General features: G+C 41.9%; 1 protein-coding gene across 6 annotated transcripts in view; it reads left to right on the top strand.

Annotated features, from left to right (window-relative positions):
* LOC121853599 (synapsin-like) overlaps positions 1-16,953 on the top strand; it is a 70,056-nt gene that overhangs the window by 8,927 nt on the left and 44,176 nt on the right. For all 6 annotated transcript variants that reach the window (XM_042347851.1, XM_042347850.1, XM_042347846.1 and 3 more), the window contains exon 2: positions 2,056-2,529. The gene's annotated coding sequence lies outside the window, so the exon portion shown is untranslated. The remainder of the gene's footprint in view (positions 1-2,055; positions 2,530-16,953) is intronic.

Here is a 16,953-nt window from a genome sequence, read left to right as displayed (position 1 = left end):
ACGAACTCGTTGTAGAAACACAAAGTTGCTCCAGTATATTGCGTGTAGTTGTTCCCGCTGGTGCCATAAAATTGCTCCAGGGCTGTGCGGAGTCGTTCCAGCCAAGTACGTGAAGTTAAAAGCGCTCCAGCATACTCAATAAACTCGGAAAGAATAAACAATATTTTTTTCCAAGCGGTTTACTATATCCAAGAATCCAAAAGAAATACCACTGCTGTTCCAATAACTTTTGCATATTCAATAATCTCAAAAGAATAAACAGTTATTCTAATACGTTCAAAATATTCAATATATTTCAAAAGATTTAACAAAATGATCCCAAAAAGGCAACAATATTAAATAGATTTCAAAATATCTCGGTATATTTCACAAAATCCATAATATTTTAACCCAGTCTTTCTATAAGGTCCAGAAATGTTCCTTATATCCCAAAAGACAAAAAAAAAATATTCAATTTCTTCCTTTAAAGTTGTTCCAGTAGACTTCAGGGGATAGTTCCAGCAAGCGACTCCGAAGTCCGTAATAGCGGTGATGTGTTTTGGGCTTGGGAGTACACACTAGGGACTGGATACCATCATTGGGGTTCAATACGACCAAGGTTCTCATCCTTAAACTGAGCTATGGTGTTACGAGAGAGAGAGAGAGAGAGAGAGAGAGAGAGAGAGAGAGAGAGAGTTACGACCTTAAACCATCGTCCTCAAAGGATTATATATAATGTAATAATAACTAGACGTGTTTATCTTGCTTAAATCAACTGTAGCATCATATAGGAGTGAAGTAGGAGGCAATAATGGGCTTTAATTAAGCTGTTGTTGACATACGAACACCTGAAGACAAGAGTTAACCTTCAGGTGGGTACAGGATATATATTTCCCGAGTGGTCTGGTCCAGTCACTATACTACGCCAACACTATGGCACATCATTGATATTTCTTATAAAACAATATTTGATGGTGAGTTTTTGCTGCATTTATGTTTTATTGTTGAGGTTATAGTGTATTACTGAGCTATGTTGAGGTTATAGTGTATTACTGAGCTATGGTGAGGTTATAGTGTATTACTGAGCTATGGTGAGGTTATAGTGTGTTACTGAGCTATGTTGAGGTTATAGTGTGTTACTGAGCTATGTTGAGGTTATAGTGTATTACTGAGCTATGGTGAGGTTATAGTGTATTACTGAGCTATGGTGAGGTTATAGTGTATTACTGAGCTATGGTGAGGTTATAGTGTGTTACTGAGCTATGTTGAGGTTATAGTGTGTTACTGAGCTATGTTGAGGTTATAGTGTATTACTGAGCTATGGTGAGGTTATAGTGTGTTACTGAACTATGGTGAGGTTATAGTGTATTACTGAGCTATGGTGAGGTTATAGTGTATTACTGAGCTATGGTGAGGTTATAGTGTATTACTGAGCTATGGTGAGGTTATAGTGTATTACTGAGCTATGTTGAGGTTATAGTGTGTTACTGAGCTATGGTGAGGTTATAGTGTATTACTAAACTATGGTGAGGTTATAGTGTATTACTGAGCTATGGTGAGGTTATAGTGTATTGCTGAGCTCTAACATTTTAAGTCTTTAAGTGCGTGTTGTATCAACATACAGTAGTCGTAAACTAATACAAAATAAATAGACGCCGCCACCTCCCCGTCACTGGCCGCCTCACACATCACCGAGGACTGGTCGTTGATCACCTTCCTGAGTGCTGACCCCGCCCACCTCCTGTGTCGTGTTGCTCCCTCAGTGCAGTAATTACTGCCGGGCCTTACACACGTCCACACGCTTTAAATCTGTGATTCTGCACATGTGTGCTTGTGTGAGCGCGCACGTGCTTATATATATATATATATATATATATATATATATATATATATATATATATATATATATATATATATATATATATATATATATATATATATATATATAAACACTGCAGAGTAGTAAAACTATAAACTCGTAATGACAATATCTTCCAATGCGTAATGTAGTGAGAGCGTAGCTGTGTGTGTGTGTGTGTGTAACCAAGTATAACCTGGTGTTGTTGTTCCTTGCAGGGTGGCGGTGTAGCCTAGTGTAGCAGCCGAGGCATCGCGACAACCACCCGTCTCTACCACCACCAACACCACCACCACCCTCCACCACCACCACCATCATCACACCAACACTGTCATCATCATCATCATCACCACCACCATCACCACCACCACCCTGCCGCTCCTACCCTCTTGTATCGCTTTGCCACTCGCTTGCTGCTGCTGCTGCTGCTCCCGCTGCTGTTGACCGCTGAACAGCTCCTCCTCTGTTACCTAAGAAACAGGGTCGAAAGGCGCCTCCCTGTGCTGGCCGTGTGCCCCCCCTTAGGGTCCGCCCTGTGCCGCCCCCTGGCCCGCTGAAGGAAGGAGCAACATCCCCTCCACCGCCACCATACTCGGTTCTATCTGTGAGTGCAGTCCTCCTGAAACCGGCAAAATTTCCTTCTCAAGCTTTAAAGCGTCGTTCTCAAGTAATGTCAACTACCTCAAGAGAAGGTGAGTCTGCTGGCTCTATGTATGTATGTGTATGTGTGTGAGTAAACCTTATGTCCCATACATGACAGGGAAGGATGTGTGTTTATGTACGTTTTAAGTACATCATGTAGTGTCTTTGGCTGTGTGTGTGTGTGTGTGTGTGTATGTGTGTATGTGGATGTGAGAGTATGCATGTGCGTATTAGAACGTCAATAAACCTTTGCATGACGATGACGATGGAAGGTATGTACGCTTATATCCGTGTATTCGCACACCACGTAGTGACTGTCTGTGAGCGTGTCCGTATTTTGTGTGTGCGTATGTGCGCCTGGAGGCTCTTGCATAAAATATGTGAATGTATAAGATTATGTACGTGCACTGGTGCTGCCTCATGTGTACATGAGTCTATGAGTGATGGTGTATGTTGACATGGGTGCATGTTTGTCTGTGTGCATGTGCGTGTCCTTGAGGGACTCTTGCATGACGGATGTACATTCGTGTGCGTTAATGTGTAAGCAATGACACATATTGTGATCTACGTGTACATGTACGGGAGTAATGATCTATGTGTACATGTACGGGAGTAATGATCTATGTGTACATGTACGGGAGTAATGATCTATGTGTACATGTACGGGAGTAATGATCTATGTGTACATGTACGGGAGTAATGATCCATGTGTACACGTACGGGAGTAATGAGCTATGTGTACATGTACGGGAGCAATGATCTATGTGTACATGTACTCCACTCAGTAAATATAATAGAGGTGTTTACTCAAGGTGTGTAATTTAATTTATCTGATCTGTACTAAAATTAGACATTAAGGTACTATGTTGTTATAGTCAGTGTGTGTGTGTGTGTGTGTGTGTGTGTGTGTGTGTGTGTGTGTGTGTGTGTGTGTGTGTGTGTGTGTGTGTGTGTGTGTGTGTGTGTGTGTGTGTGTGTGTGTGGGTGTGTGTGGGGGTGTGTGTGTGTGTGTGTGTGTGTGTGTGTGTGTGTGTGTGTGTGTGTGTGTGTGTGTGTGTGTGTGTGTGTGTGTGTGTGTGTGTGTGTGTGTGTGTGTGTGTGTGTGTGTGTGTGTGTGTGTGTGTGTGTGTGTGTGTGTGTGTGTGTGTGTGTGTGTGTGTGTGTGTGTGTGTGTGTGTGTGTGTGTGTGTGTGTGTGTGTACCTGAGCAAGCACCTGTTTATCATATTCACGTGTATATATTAGCAGCACGATCCTCACCTGGCTGTAGGGCTTCACCTGTGTACCTGTCCGCCCATACCACCCCCCTGACCCACACCACCCCTGCCTCACCCACACCACCCCTCTGCTTGACCCACACCACACAAGCACCCAGCTAGTCAGATTTATTGCTTGTACTGTTCAACTCGCCCTTAACTCTGGCTTGTAAGTTTGTTCCATCTGTTTTACAAGTTCTAGAACCTCTTTTTAATGTTTACAAGTTCCTACGGTATTGTACAATTTATTTTACAATCTCTAAGAGTATTTTACAAGTTATTTTACAAGTTATTTTACAAGTTATTTTACAACTTCTGTGTTTTTTTTTTTACAAATTCTGAGTGGGTTTTTTTTTTACAAGTTCTGTAAATAAAAACTCTGATATTCGTTCACCATGTTCTGTTCTTGTCGGTTCTTCGAGTTCTATATCCAGATTTGTTCTCTCTCTCTCTCTCTCTCTCTCTCTCTCTCTCTCTCTCTCTCCCTCTCTCTCTCTCTCTCTCTCTCTCTCTCTCTCTCTCTCTCTCTCTCTCTCTCTTACTCTCACTCCCTTACCACAGTCTTTCCACTCCTCACCCCTCCACCAAAACTCTCCCCCTGAGATAAGAAAAATAAATAAATAAAAATTATACAATGAAAATTCGTATCTCCCGGGGGCAGATTAACTCAGAAGCGTCTTATCTATTGGGAAACCCTAAATATTTCGCTCAAATTCAGATGATAACGTTCAGAGGAGAGCGGCAGGTATTGTTTTCTGTGTGATGGAGAGAGATTCGGGGTGTGAAGACGATACGAACCCGAAGCCGTATTCGAATCCAGGTCGGAATTTTCGCTTTAAGGTCAATGGTTTGGTTAGGTTAGGTTACGTTATGTTGGGTTAGGTTAGGTTTGGTTAGGTTAGACTAGAGGTAGGTTGGGTTAAGTTAGGAATAGGTTAGGTTAGGTAACGTTGTGTTGGGTTAGGTTTGGTTAGGTTAGGTTAGATTAGGTTAGGTTAGGTTAGGTTAGGTAACGTTGTGTTGGGTTAGGTTTGGTTAGGTGATGCTGGGTTAGGTTAAGTTACGTTGAGTTAAGTTATAGATGCAGTAGATGAATTTAGATAAAGTTAGTATTAATATAAATAGTTACAGAAAAAAGTCCAACAAAGATTCTAGTTTTTGTTACAGGTGAGTAAATATTACAGGTGTAAAATGCAGTACCTTTAACAGGTTACAGTCATTAGCTTTTACAGGTAAGACGAGATACAAGGCTATTAAGGCACACCGGAGCTTATTTAGCTTTTACAGCGTTATAAAGGAAAAGTAAAAACACACTCCGCTTTTTTACAGCTTAGTCTAAGTTTATTGTCATAAACATAGTCAGAAAATTGTGTTTACCTCTTAACTAAAAGCAGGTTAGATTAGGTTAGGTTAGGTTAAGTTAGGTTTGGGAAGAGGTAGGTTAAGGTAGGTTGATGTAAGGTACTTTAAGATAGATCAGGTTAGGTTAGATTAGGTTAGGTTAGGTTAGGTTAAGTTAGACTAAGCTGGGTCATGTTAAGTTAGGTTAGGCATAGGTTAAGTTAGGTATAGGTTAGGTTAGGTTAGTGGAGTATTCTTGAACATGTTAAGACGTGTAATACCAGACGTCAAAACACTATTGGTCTTTCACTCAGAGACATAAATCAGTGTTTTCCTTTGAATAAAATCGTCCACAGCGAAGAGCCTTAATGGACTCGGCCAGAACCTTTGAGCTACAGTATTTTCTTGTTTAAATGATGGAATTAAATCTCACTAAGAACATAATGCATTCCTCGGAACTATCTTAAAACATTATATTGTGAGTGGCGTCAGTTTTACGTTTTCTCAGAAGTTCTTAAGTTTATTTTCTTTCTTTTTTTCTGGTTGTGGGATATTTCTTTAGATTAAGACGTGATCTTGCTGTCATTTTGTGGATATTTTCGTTGCCAGTTTTGAATTACAGATGAAATGTTGTAGTTTGATACGTTACCATAACTTAAATAGAATTAACGAGTCTTTTAGGATCAAACTTTGTGTCGTGGATTAGGTAAGGTGGTCAGGTCCTTTGTCATGCCTTCAGCTATGGGGAAATGTTTTTATACACGAATTTTAAGAATTCATTTTTTCCTAACCTAACTTAACCTAACCTCCCCTACCCTGCCCTACCCTACCCTACCCTACCCTAACCTGCCCTACCCTACCCTACCCTGCCCTACCCTACCCTAACTGCCCTGCCCTACTAACTATTCCTGCCCTACCCTACCTACCTAACACCTTTTCACCCTACCTACCTCCCCTACCCTGCCTACTACCTACTAACCTAGCCTGCCTACCCTACCCTACCCTACCCACCCACCCTACCCTACCCTACCCACACCTGCCCCCACCTACCCTCCCCCTACCCCTGCCCCTACCCTACCCTACCTACCCCCTCCCTACCCCTGCCTACCCTGCCCTGCCTACCCTCCTCCTACCACCTTTTACCTGCCTACCCTACCCTAACCATGTCAATAATGAGGTTTAATCTAACTTAAACATTTCCATTTATGGGGAAAATTAGCCAAAAACTCATGAAAAGTCAATCAATTTGTCGATTATATTAAGTGAACCTTTTATAGAAGCTTTTACGCTCCCTAAGGCAAAGAGAAATTACCTCACGAATCTTTACTAATTTATTCATATTTAACAACTTATTTCACGTAGATCCACAATGGAAACAGGATAGATCTCGATAAAATCAAACAGGAAAAGGGAAACAATGGAGCACCTTTTATGACCCTAAATGGTGAGTTTTCCCACCATAAGTAACGATGAAATTAAAAAAAAACCGTAAAAATTAACCTGCAAGGCCTCAAGAAACCTAACTTAAGTACACAAGATTCTCTGGATAAACTAAGACAGGTATAGCATCACATCTTTACGTGCTATACCTTGCTCTACCGTCACTCAGCATCGCCGACACAATCTCTGACAGGGATAATGAAACAGGGAATGTAGTTAACCCTTCGTAAATGGAGTTAACCTGCAGGATGCTATTAAAGTGTGGGTGTGGGGAGGGGTGGGTGTGGGTGTGGGGAGGGGTGGGTGTGGGTGTGGGTGTGGGTGTGTGGCTGCTGGGAGTGTCCGGGTGTGGCAGGTCGACCGTGGCTCTGTCGTGAGGTCAGCTCCAGCGTGTTAACAAAGGGGAGATGGGAGTCTGGTTTATCCGTTCCGTTCACATTGTAAGGAGAGGAAATTAAAATCATCGTATTGTACAGTAAGAAGGAAATGACTGTATTCTTCACCTAAAGGTATATAAGGAAAGAAGGAAATGACTTCAAAATAATATAGATAAAGATATATTTGTCCTTAGTTACAATAACAAAGACTGCAAGGAAGTAATAATAATAATAATAATAATAATAATAATAATAATAATAATAATAATAATAATAATAATAATAATATCCACAACCTCTAACCCCCAGAGTACAAGTACGTGCTTATCCACCCCCCCTACCTCTCTCTCTCTCTCTCTCTCTCTCTCTCCACAGCACCTTCCATTTCCCTTTACAGAAAAGGTTGTTCCCCTTTACCCAGACATCCTTAAGGGATCTCAACAGACAGATCATGGGTCTACCCCCCCTCTGTGTGTGTGTGTGTGTGTGTGTGTGTGTGTGTGTGTGTGGAGCGTTGATAGTGTGTATATTTCACATCAAATCACACAGGCCTTTTTACAAATGAAACCCCTGATGTGGAGCCCTTGACCAAACTTAGGTTTCAATAGAGAACAATGACCTATGGAAGGCCCACCCACTAATGGACCAATCAAGCGCGTGGACTCTGTTTAACCCTGACGAGCACAAATCACCGCCTAACAATAGCTCTTAGATCACCATAGTAATAGTAGTAATAATAGTAATAATAGTAATAGTAGTAATAATAATCAGTAGTGTAGATTCCATAAAACTAAGGCCTCAGTTACTACAATTAGATTTTAACATCACTAGAAAAAAAGAAGTAAAATATGGCAGTAAAATTACCACTGTGGCGACACGATCCACCTAGCAACCAATCAGCTTCCCCGCGACACACTAGCAACCAATCACCTTGTCCGCGATGCACCTAGCAACCAATCACCTTATCCGCGACACACCTAGAAACCAATCACCTTGTCCGCGATGCACCTAGCAACCAATCAGCTTGTCCGAACTAGAGAATGGCCAAAAAAAGTGGACAGACCTTAACCAATAGGACAATTTTCGCCCTAGTTACCGCTGCACTGAAGGGCGAGGGAGGGAGGGGGGGAGGGGTAGGGTTGGTTCTCGAGGTGGTAACAGTGTTTAGAGATTAAGGAAAGGACATGGCAATACTGTACTACTCATTCAGGTTATTTTATGTGGTAATTTGGTTCCCTGACATCTTCTTAACGCTGATTGGGTGTATTATAGCTATCTCTCTACTCTGATTGGTTGAAACTGACAGCATCTTAACATTGATTGGATGAACTGACAACACCTTTACGTTGATTGGATGAACAGACAACACCTTTACATTGATTGGATGACCTGACAACACCTTTACGTTGATTGGATGAACTGACAACATCTTTACATTGATTGGATGAACTGACAACACCTTTACATTGATTGGATGAACTGACAACACCTTTACATTGATTGGATGAACTGACAACACCTTTACGTTGATTGGATGAACTTACAACACTTTTACGGTGTTAACGAGGATTACTGACCCAAAAAAAATCAGAAATGGCATTCATGAAGCTGTCTGACTCAGCTAAAGCTTATATTGGTTTATTCTCACTAGTAAGGCTTCTGGCTACACCTTTTATGGCCCTTATCGCACCTGGTGAATCATGATAAAGTCTTATGAGTCAGCCAGGTGAGGAGGAGGGGGGGGGAGCGAGTCAGGTAGCCGGGAGAGTAGACTTACACGATAGCTCTCTCTCTCTCTCTCTCTCTCTCTCTCTCTCTCTCTTTGTTCCTAGAATACATAGCACATAAGGCCAGGACACATAACACATAAACCAGGACACATAACACAGGCCAGGACACATAACACAGATGACTTATATACGATTATGGACGCGACAAGGCCTTAGGGTACGGGGTGAAGAGTGTGTTGGGGAGGAGGAAGAGGAGATGGAAGAGGAAGGAGGGAAGAGGAGGTGGAGAAGAAGGAGGGATGAAGGAAGAGTAGATGGAGGAGAAAGAGGAGGTGGAGGAGGAAGAGGAGGTGAGGAAGGGAAGGGAAAGAGGAAGGAAGGGGTGGTGGGAGGTGAAAGTGTGAGAGCTGCTTAAGAGGTGTGTGTGTATGTGTGTGTGTGTGTGTGTGTGTGTGTGTGTGTGTGTGTGTGTGTGTGTGTGTGTGTGTGTGTGAAGGACGTAAGGCAGTACCTACATGGTGCAGCTTCAGCGTATAACAGTGTACCCTGGAAGGTTTTTCACACCACGGTTGCTGTCATAACATACCTGCTTACTCGTTGTTGGCTCCAACTGCCAAAGCTGTGATGCTCCTCCTCCTCCTCCTTCCCTCCTCCTCCTTCCTCCTTCTCCTCCTCCTTCTGTATTTTCTTCCACCACCACCAGCACCACCACCACCAGCATCACCACCAGCACCACCACTACCACCTCTACCACCACCACCAGCACCACCACCATCACTACCACCTCTACCACCACCACCACCACCATCCTTTGCTTACAGGGTGTTGCTTACCTTCCTCCTAAACTGCCATCCTAGGTCACATGTATGACTTAATTTAGACAGTGCCATCCTGGAGAATCAAAGAAGTGCCATTGGCTATATGCTTGTCTTCATAAATATAATGTTATTAGTGTATCGTAGGGTGCCATTTTTTTATTACCTGTATATACGTTTATCCTGTTTGACTTCTGTAGATAGTGCCATCCTAAGCTATCGTAGAGTGCCATTAGTGCCATCCTTGTGCTCTATGCTTCTGTAGATAGTGCCATCCTAAGCTATCGTAGAGTGCCATTAGTGCCATCCTTGTGCTCTATGCTTTTATGTAGATAGTGCCATCCTAAGCTATCGTAGGTGTGCCATGAGCGCCATCCTTGTGCTCTATGCTTACCTTATGCAGATAGTGCCATCCTAAACTATTGTAGAGTGCCATACTAGAGTTACAATAAATTCTTTAACTTATGTAGATTACCATTCTACATAAGGCTATATAGTGGATACGCAGTTAGATGCTATAAACTGCTTGTCTCTGGCCAGATAAACCAACCAGAAGTGGCCTCTTGTTTTACCTTAGCTGAACGTTCTAGGGAAGAAATATATTCGGTTTGTTGTTAGTTATCCTGGTATTCATAAATATACTCTACCGTTCCCTCACCACCAGTCTGTCATATGGCTGTTCTCACGCTGTTCATGCTGTGTGGTCTTGATGGTCTCGTAACAGCACCGCTAACCCAACAGCTTAGTAGTTATAAAGGCAACAGATGGCTACACTTGGGATTTTATGCTGATACCTTCAATATTGTTTTTAGTTAGAGTGCCATTAACCTCACCAGCACCATTAGAAGCACCACAAACACACCATTACTCCCTCACCTCTTACTCACTCCTCACCTCTTACTCACTCCTCACCTCACACTCACTCCTCACCTCTCACCATCTGCCTATATAGTCTGCATAAGCTTTTGCATACGCTTTGACTAATCGCAATTTATTTCTATATATATATTATAAATGATTTAGATTTCCAATGTTTATATTTACAAGATGAGGTTGAATTTTTTTTTCTTATGTATACTAGGATTTATATTATATACTTGACACTTTGTATATCATTTATATAGTTTATGTGTATTTAATATCCACTTTATATGCCTACTGTGTGTGCTATGGCCCCCTGTCATGTGTCACGTGTCATATGTGTCAGTTGGTTTCTTTCATATGTGTCACCTGGTTTATTTCATATATGTGGCCTGGTCTCTCTCATGTGTGTCACTCGGTTTATGTCATATATGTGTCATTTGGTCTCTCATATGTGTCACTTGGTCTCTATCATATGTGTCACTTGGTCTCTCTTATATGTGTCATCTGGTTTATCTTATATATGTGGCCTGGTCTTTTTTATATGTGTCATGGTTTTTTTTTTGGTTATATATGTGAGCTGGTCTGTGTCATATATGTGGTTTCTACTCTGTCATATGTAGCCTATTCTAGCATAATTCTCTCCATACCTGTTAAAATTATCCACACACACACATACACACACACACACACACACACACACACACCCCCACACACCAATTGTGATACGAACCTTAGTGGATCGTTGAGAACAGATTAACCTTCGTGACAGCCATCTGGAGACGAGTGATGATAGCTGGAGACATGAGACAGAGAAAGAGAGACAGAGACAGAGAGAGAGATAGAGAGAGAGAGAGAGAGAGACAGAGACAGAGAGAGAGAGAGAGAGAGAGAGAGAGAGAGAGAGAGAGAGAGAGAGAGAGAGAGAGAGAGAGAGTGATTCTAGTTATCTGATTCAGTACATTTTTAGCTACCACAAAATACAAAAAAAAAAAATCATTGCCTTTATTTTTTATTAAATTTTAAATGTTATTAAAGCAAAAACAAAAAACACACCAATGCATAGACAGACATTTTACAGTCTGTGTGAAGATTGGTTCTAATCCAGTTACTAGACAGTCTCTCTACAGTCAGTGCTAATGGGCCTTAATAAGAATGGGCATCAGTTCTAATAGGCCCTAGTTCTAATGGGCCCCAGTACCAATAGGCCCCTATCTAAATGGTTAGTTTAAGTCAATTTGGGGCCCTATTAGAACTGAGGCCTCCTAAGAATTGGACATATTGCACTTGGACCTAATAGAACTGGGACATATTGCACTAGGACCTAATAGAACTGGGACATATTGCACTAGGACCTAATAGAACTGGGACATATTGCACTAGGACCTAATAGAACTGGGACATATTGCAACAGAACTGGGACATATTGGACTACTACCCTAATAGAACTGGGATATATTGCACTAGGACCTAATAGAACTGGACATATGCACTAGGACCTAATAGAACTGGGACATATTGCACTAGGACCTAATAGAACTGGGACATATTGCACTAGGACCTAATAGGACTGGACATATTGCACTAGGACCAATAGAACTGGGGACATATTGCACTAGACCTGAACTGGGAGGACCTAATAGAACTGGGACATATTGCACTAGGACCTAATAGAACTGGGACATATTGCACTAGGACCTAATAGAACTGGGACATATTGCACTAGGACCTAATAGAACTGGGACATATTGCACTAGGACCTAATAGAACTGGGACATATTGCACTAGGACCTAATAGAACTGGGACATATTGCACTAGGACCTAATAGAACCGGGACATATTGCACTAGGACCTAATAGAACTGGGACATATTGCACTAGGACCTAATAGAACTGGGACATATTGCACTAGGACCTAATAGAACTGGGACATATTGCACTAGGACCTAATAGAACTGGGACATATTGCACTAGGACCTAATAGAACTGGGACATATTGCACTAGGACCTAATAGAACTGGGACATACTGCACTAGGACCTAATAGAACTGGGACATAGTAGAACATGGAACCTATTGGGACTGGACCTTGATTAGTTTATCTTGTCAACCCCTCCAGTAAAACTTGTCGTAAAGAGAATGTATTTAATTCTCTCTCTCTCTCTCTCTCTCTCTCTCTCTTTATCTCACTATCTGTCTGTCTTTCTGTCTGTCTGTCTGTCTGTCTGTCTCTCTCTCTCTCTCTCTCTCTCTCTCTCTCTCTCTTACACGACAGCCGTTACTCCGCCTCACCCGACAATTGGTCATAATGAATACTGAATTACATTTCCCGGATAAATAGCAGCGATAGATTTAATTAGAGAAAAGATAATTCTATTTTATACACGATTAGTCCTGGGAATTTGGTTAAAGGGGTCGAAATAGTTACCATGTGTGTGTGTGTGTGTGTGTGTGTGTGTGTGTTGGGTTATTCTAGGTTAAGGACTGTTTGTTAGGTTAAGTTAGTTTAGCTTACGTTTAACTGTTTTGTTTGGTCGTATGTTATCGTAGGTTAGGTTAGGTTAGGTTAGGTTAGGTTGGATTACGTTAGGTTAGGTTAGGTTAGGTTAGGTTAGTCTAATTCAGCTTACATTAGATTAGATTAAGTTTGCTCACGTGAAGCCCGGATGGATTTTGTACCATAAGCGACCTGCGTCACTCACTGTCAACACACATAATATAAGTAATAACAAATATTTAACCTGTGGGAGAGAGTGTTGACAGCCTCACATACACAAACACTGGACTGCTAGATCAAAGACCGTGTTCTGTGTATAAGAGAGAGTGAGGAGGGAGCTACAGTGAATGAGTAGTGAATTACCTTAAATAGAAGTTAAGTGACGGTGTCTTTGTTACCATAGTTGTCATTCACACTAAAGAGATCATCGTCGATTATGCCTTGAAAATTAATTGATATTTTAGTCAAATTGGGTTAACTGTTTTTGTTATTGTAATTTAATGGAGATTAATTTGTATATGAGAAGTTTTGTTGCGTTTTATCAAGATAATAAGTTTTACCTGAAGTAGGTTTGGTAATGTTAGGTTCAGTCACTTTATCTATCAATCTATATCTATATTTAAATCCGCTTATCTAACTCCACACACACACACACACACACACACACACACACACACACACACACACACACACACACACACACACACAACATAAAATTTATTAGATTTAGCCTGCTATTGCATTTTTTTCGATAACGTGTGTAAGTGTGGCCAGGTACACATGTGTAGGTTTGGTAAGGTGCACATATGTAAGTTCGGCAAAGTACACATGTGTGAGTATTGCCAGGTACACATGTGTAGGTTTGGTCAGGTGTACATATGTAAGTTCGGCAAGGTACACATGTGTAAGCGTGGCCATGTCCACATTATGTAACTGAGGCAAGGTACACATATTTAAGGGTCACCAGGTGCACATGTGTAAGTGTAACCAGATGAATATGTGTAAGTGTTGCATTGTACACATAATACCAGGTATACATATGTTCATGTGGCCCTCTACAAGTGCAGGTGTGGCCAGGTACACACGTGGGGTATATAGGCAGCAGGTGTAGGCAGGTGTAGGATGGTGTGGGTCCCTCATTATGAACCAGCAGGTGTAGGCAGATATAATCACGACAGGTGTAGTTCGGTGTAATCAAGGTATTTTCCTCTTATATGACAGGTGTTGACAGGTGTAGGACAGGTGTAGAAGGGACGACAGGTGTGGAGGTGCAAACAGATTTAGGACAGATGTAAGAGGGATGCAGGTGTAGAGGTGAATGACATGTGTACTGCAGGTTTAAGGTGTAAAACAGCAGATGCAACAAAGGTGCAGCTTAGGTGTGGCACTTGTAGAGGAAAGTGTAGGTCTCTCACTAAGACAGATGTACCGTAGTTATAGCACAGATATAAGACAGGTAAGTACAGGTGTGGGACAGATGTGACCCAAGTGTAGGACAGGTAAACACAGGTGCAGTACAGGTGTGGGACAGAGATGTGACCCAGGTGTAGGACAGGTAAACACAGGTGCAGTACAGGTGTGGGACAGAGATGTGACCCAGGTGTAGGACAGGTAAACACAGGTGCAGTACAGGTGTGGGACAGATGTGACCCAGGTGTAGGACAGGTAAGCATAGGTGTGGGACAGGTGTAGGACAGTGTGACCCAGGTGTAGGACAGGTAAGCATAGGTGTGCAGGTGTAGGAGGGCGTGGGTCCCTCACTAAGCCAGCGTGTGTCCCCCCGGCAGCGTGCAATCGTCGTCTAGCTCAGCGCTGGAGGCGTTCGCCGCCAGTCCCCTGACGGAGGCTCGCTTCAGGAGAGACAGGTACTTGCCCCGTCTAGCCCCGCCCTGCCACGCCCTGCCACGCCACCCAGGGCCAGAGAGAGAGAGAGAGAGAGAGACTATTAGGACACAATGAGAGGAAAATTTCAGGAGGAAAGAGAGAGACTACCTGGCAGATAGTACCAGAGAGAGAGAGAGAGAGAGAGAGAGAGAGAGAGAGAGAGAGAGAGAGAGAGAGAGAGAGAGAGAGAGAGAGAGAGACTACCATGGCGAGAGGGAGAAAAATTAATGAGGATTAAAGAGGGAGAGACAGAAAGAGAAACAAAGGAGAGGAAGAGAAACGAGAAACAGTGTTGGAAAAAGACTATAGACGGGTGAGAGAGAAAAAGAGATGATAGATGAACAAACGTAAAGAATAAAGTGGAATAAAGAGAAGTAAATAAGAGAAGAGACAAGAGAAAGGACAAAGAGAGAGAGAGAAAGTCGAAGAAGAGATGAATGCATGAGAGAAAGAATCAGGAGAAAGGTCCAATAGAGAGAGAGAGAGAGAGAGAGAGAGAGAGAGAGAGAGAGAGAGAGAGAGAGAGAGAGAGACAGAGAGAGAGAAAATGAATTATGAGAGAAAATATTGAACAGACAGACATTGATTGATAATTAGGGGAGCAGGTGAAACAAAGGGATAATAAAAATATAATTACGAAGAATGAAAAGAAAGCGAGGAGATTAAATTTAGTATAGAAAGGGAAAAAACCCGAGAAGATAGAAGAATGAAATTGAAAGAACTTAAACTCTATTAGTTTGATAAAAATTATGTAGTTGTTGTTTACGAAATTTAAACTCTAAAAAAAAAAATATTAATTGGTATTTTTTTTAGTTTACTTTTCCCACCCATGATTATACCCAGTACATGCCCATACCAAAACCACACACCATACCTATATTACAACCACACCATACCACACCCACACCACACCCACACCACACCCACACTCACATATCCACAAATATCTCCTTTCTGGCAATGTGGAATGACATCACAAACTTCTATCATTCTATCACACTTCATTCACTATACAGTACCTCGCTTCCTTCAGTTGTATGGCGTGTGTGTGTGTGTGTCATGTGAGTATGTGAGTTGCATGATAGCTTTGGGGAACACACACACACACACACACACACATATCCACTCTCTCTCTCTCTCTCTCTCTCTCTCTCTCTCTCTTTGTGTGTGTGTGTGTGTGTGTCTCTCTCTCTCTCTCTCTCTCTCCCCCTAGCACCATTTGGGGTTTAATTCACGTCTGGTTTCTCTATCCCTGCTTTATTTCTTGTGCCAACTAGTTCTGCCGCTATTTATTTCTAGTACTATTTAATGCCACCTATTTGGTACCAACTATTCTAGTTTTGGTATCATCTTTTTCTGGCACCATCTCGTATCAGTGCCACCTAGTTAGAAATGCCACCTAGTTCTTGTAACACCTAGTTTCAATGTCACCTAGTTCCAGTTTCACCTAGTACTAGTAACAAAATTCTAGTAACATCTAGTTCAATTACCACCTAGTTTTAGTGTCACCTAGTTCAAGTACCACCTAGTTCAAGTACCACCTAGTTCTAGTGTCACCTAGTTCAAGTACCACCTCGTGATTTACATGACACACACTTCACCAAGAGGACAGAACCTGCACGTTTTCTGTACCGTTAAATGTCTTGTTTATGCTGCAGCTATAGATCATCATACTCAGCTAAGTAAGCATAGTCTTCCCTCTTGAGCTGAAATTATTTAAACCTGAAAAGAATGCAGTGTTAGCTTTTAGTCCCCATCGTGAGTGAGGGGAAATTCTAGCTTTCATATGTAGTGTCTATATTTAGCTTTTTTCCTCACTTTTAGCTTTTTCTGCATACTTAGCTTGTTCTGATTCAACTGTAGCTTTTCCTCTGTCTACCAGAACGCATTTCTTTGTTCTTTTTATCTCAGTTCTAGCTTTTCCTATCATTTGTAAAGTATATTTAGCTTTCTATAGCTTGGTTCTATCTCAGAGCTAACTGCTTCTACGAGGGAATTTTTCTTTCACTGCATATTATATAATTACTTGAGCGAATCGTGTTTTTTGGAGGTACAGTCACTGCCGGCTACTGTCGTTAGCTCCTGTCCCATAGTTACTGTCGTGGCGTCTATGTCAAGGGGTACTGTCCTAACTCCTTTGTGGCACTGTTTGTGTTATGGATACCAGCGTAACTTTAGCATGGTCACTGTCACTGCATGTCACTGTCACAGCTTTGTGTTGTGGTCACTGTTACTGCATGTCACTGTCACAGCTTTGTGTTGTGGTCACTGTCGC

This window comes from Homarus americanus, unplaced genomic scaffold, assembly GCF_018991925.1.
Source record: "Homarus americanus isolate GMGI-L3 unplaced genomic scaffold, GMGI_Hamer_2.0 scaffold4896, whole genome shotgun sequence".
Taxonomy (NCBI): domain Eukaryota; kingdom Metazoa; phylum Arthropoda; class Malacostraca; order Decapoda; family Nephropidae; genus Homarus; species Homarus americanus.
Note: the sequence above shows the minus strand (reverse complement) of the source record. Positions and strands in the feature narration are given on the sequence as shown.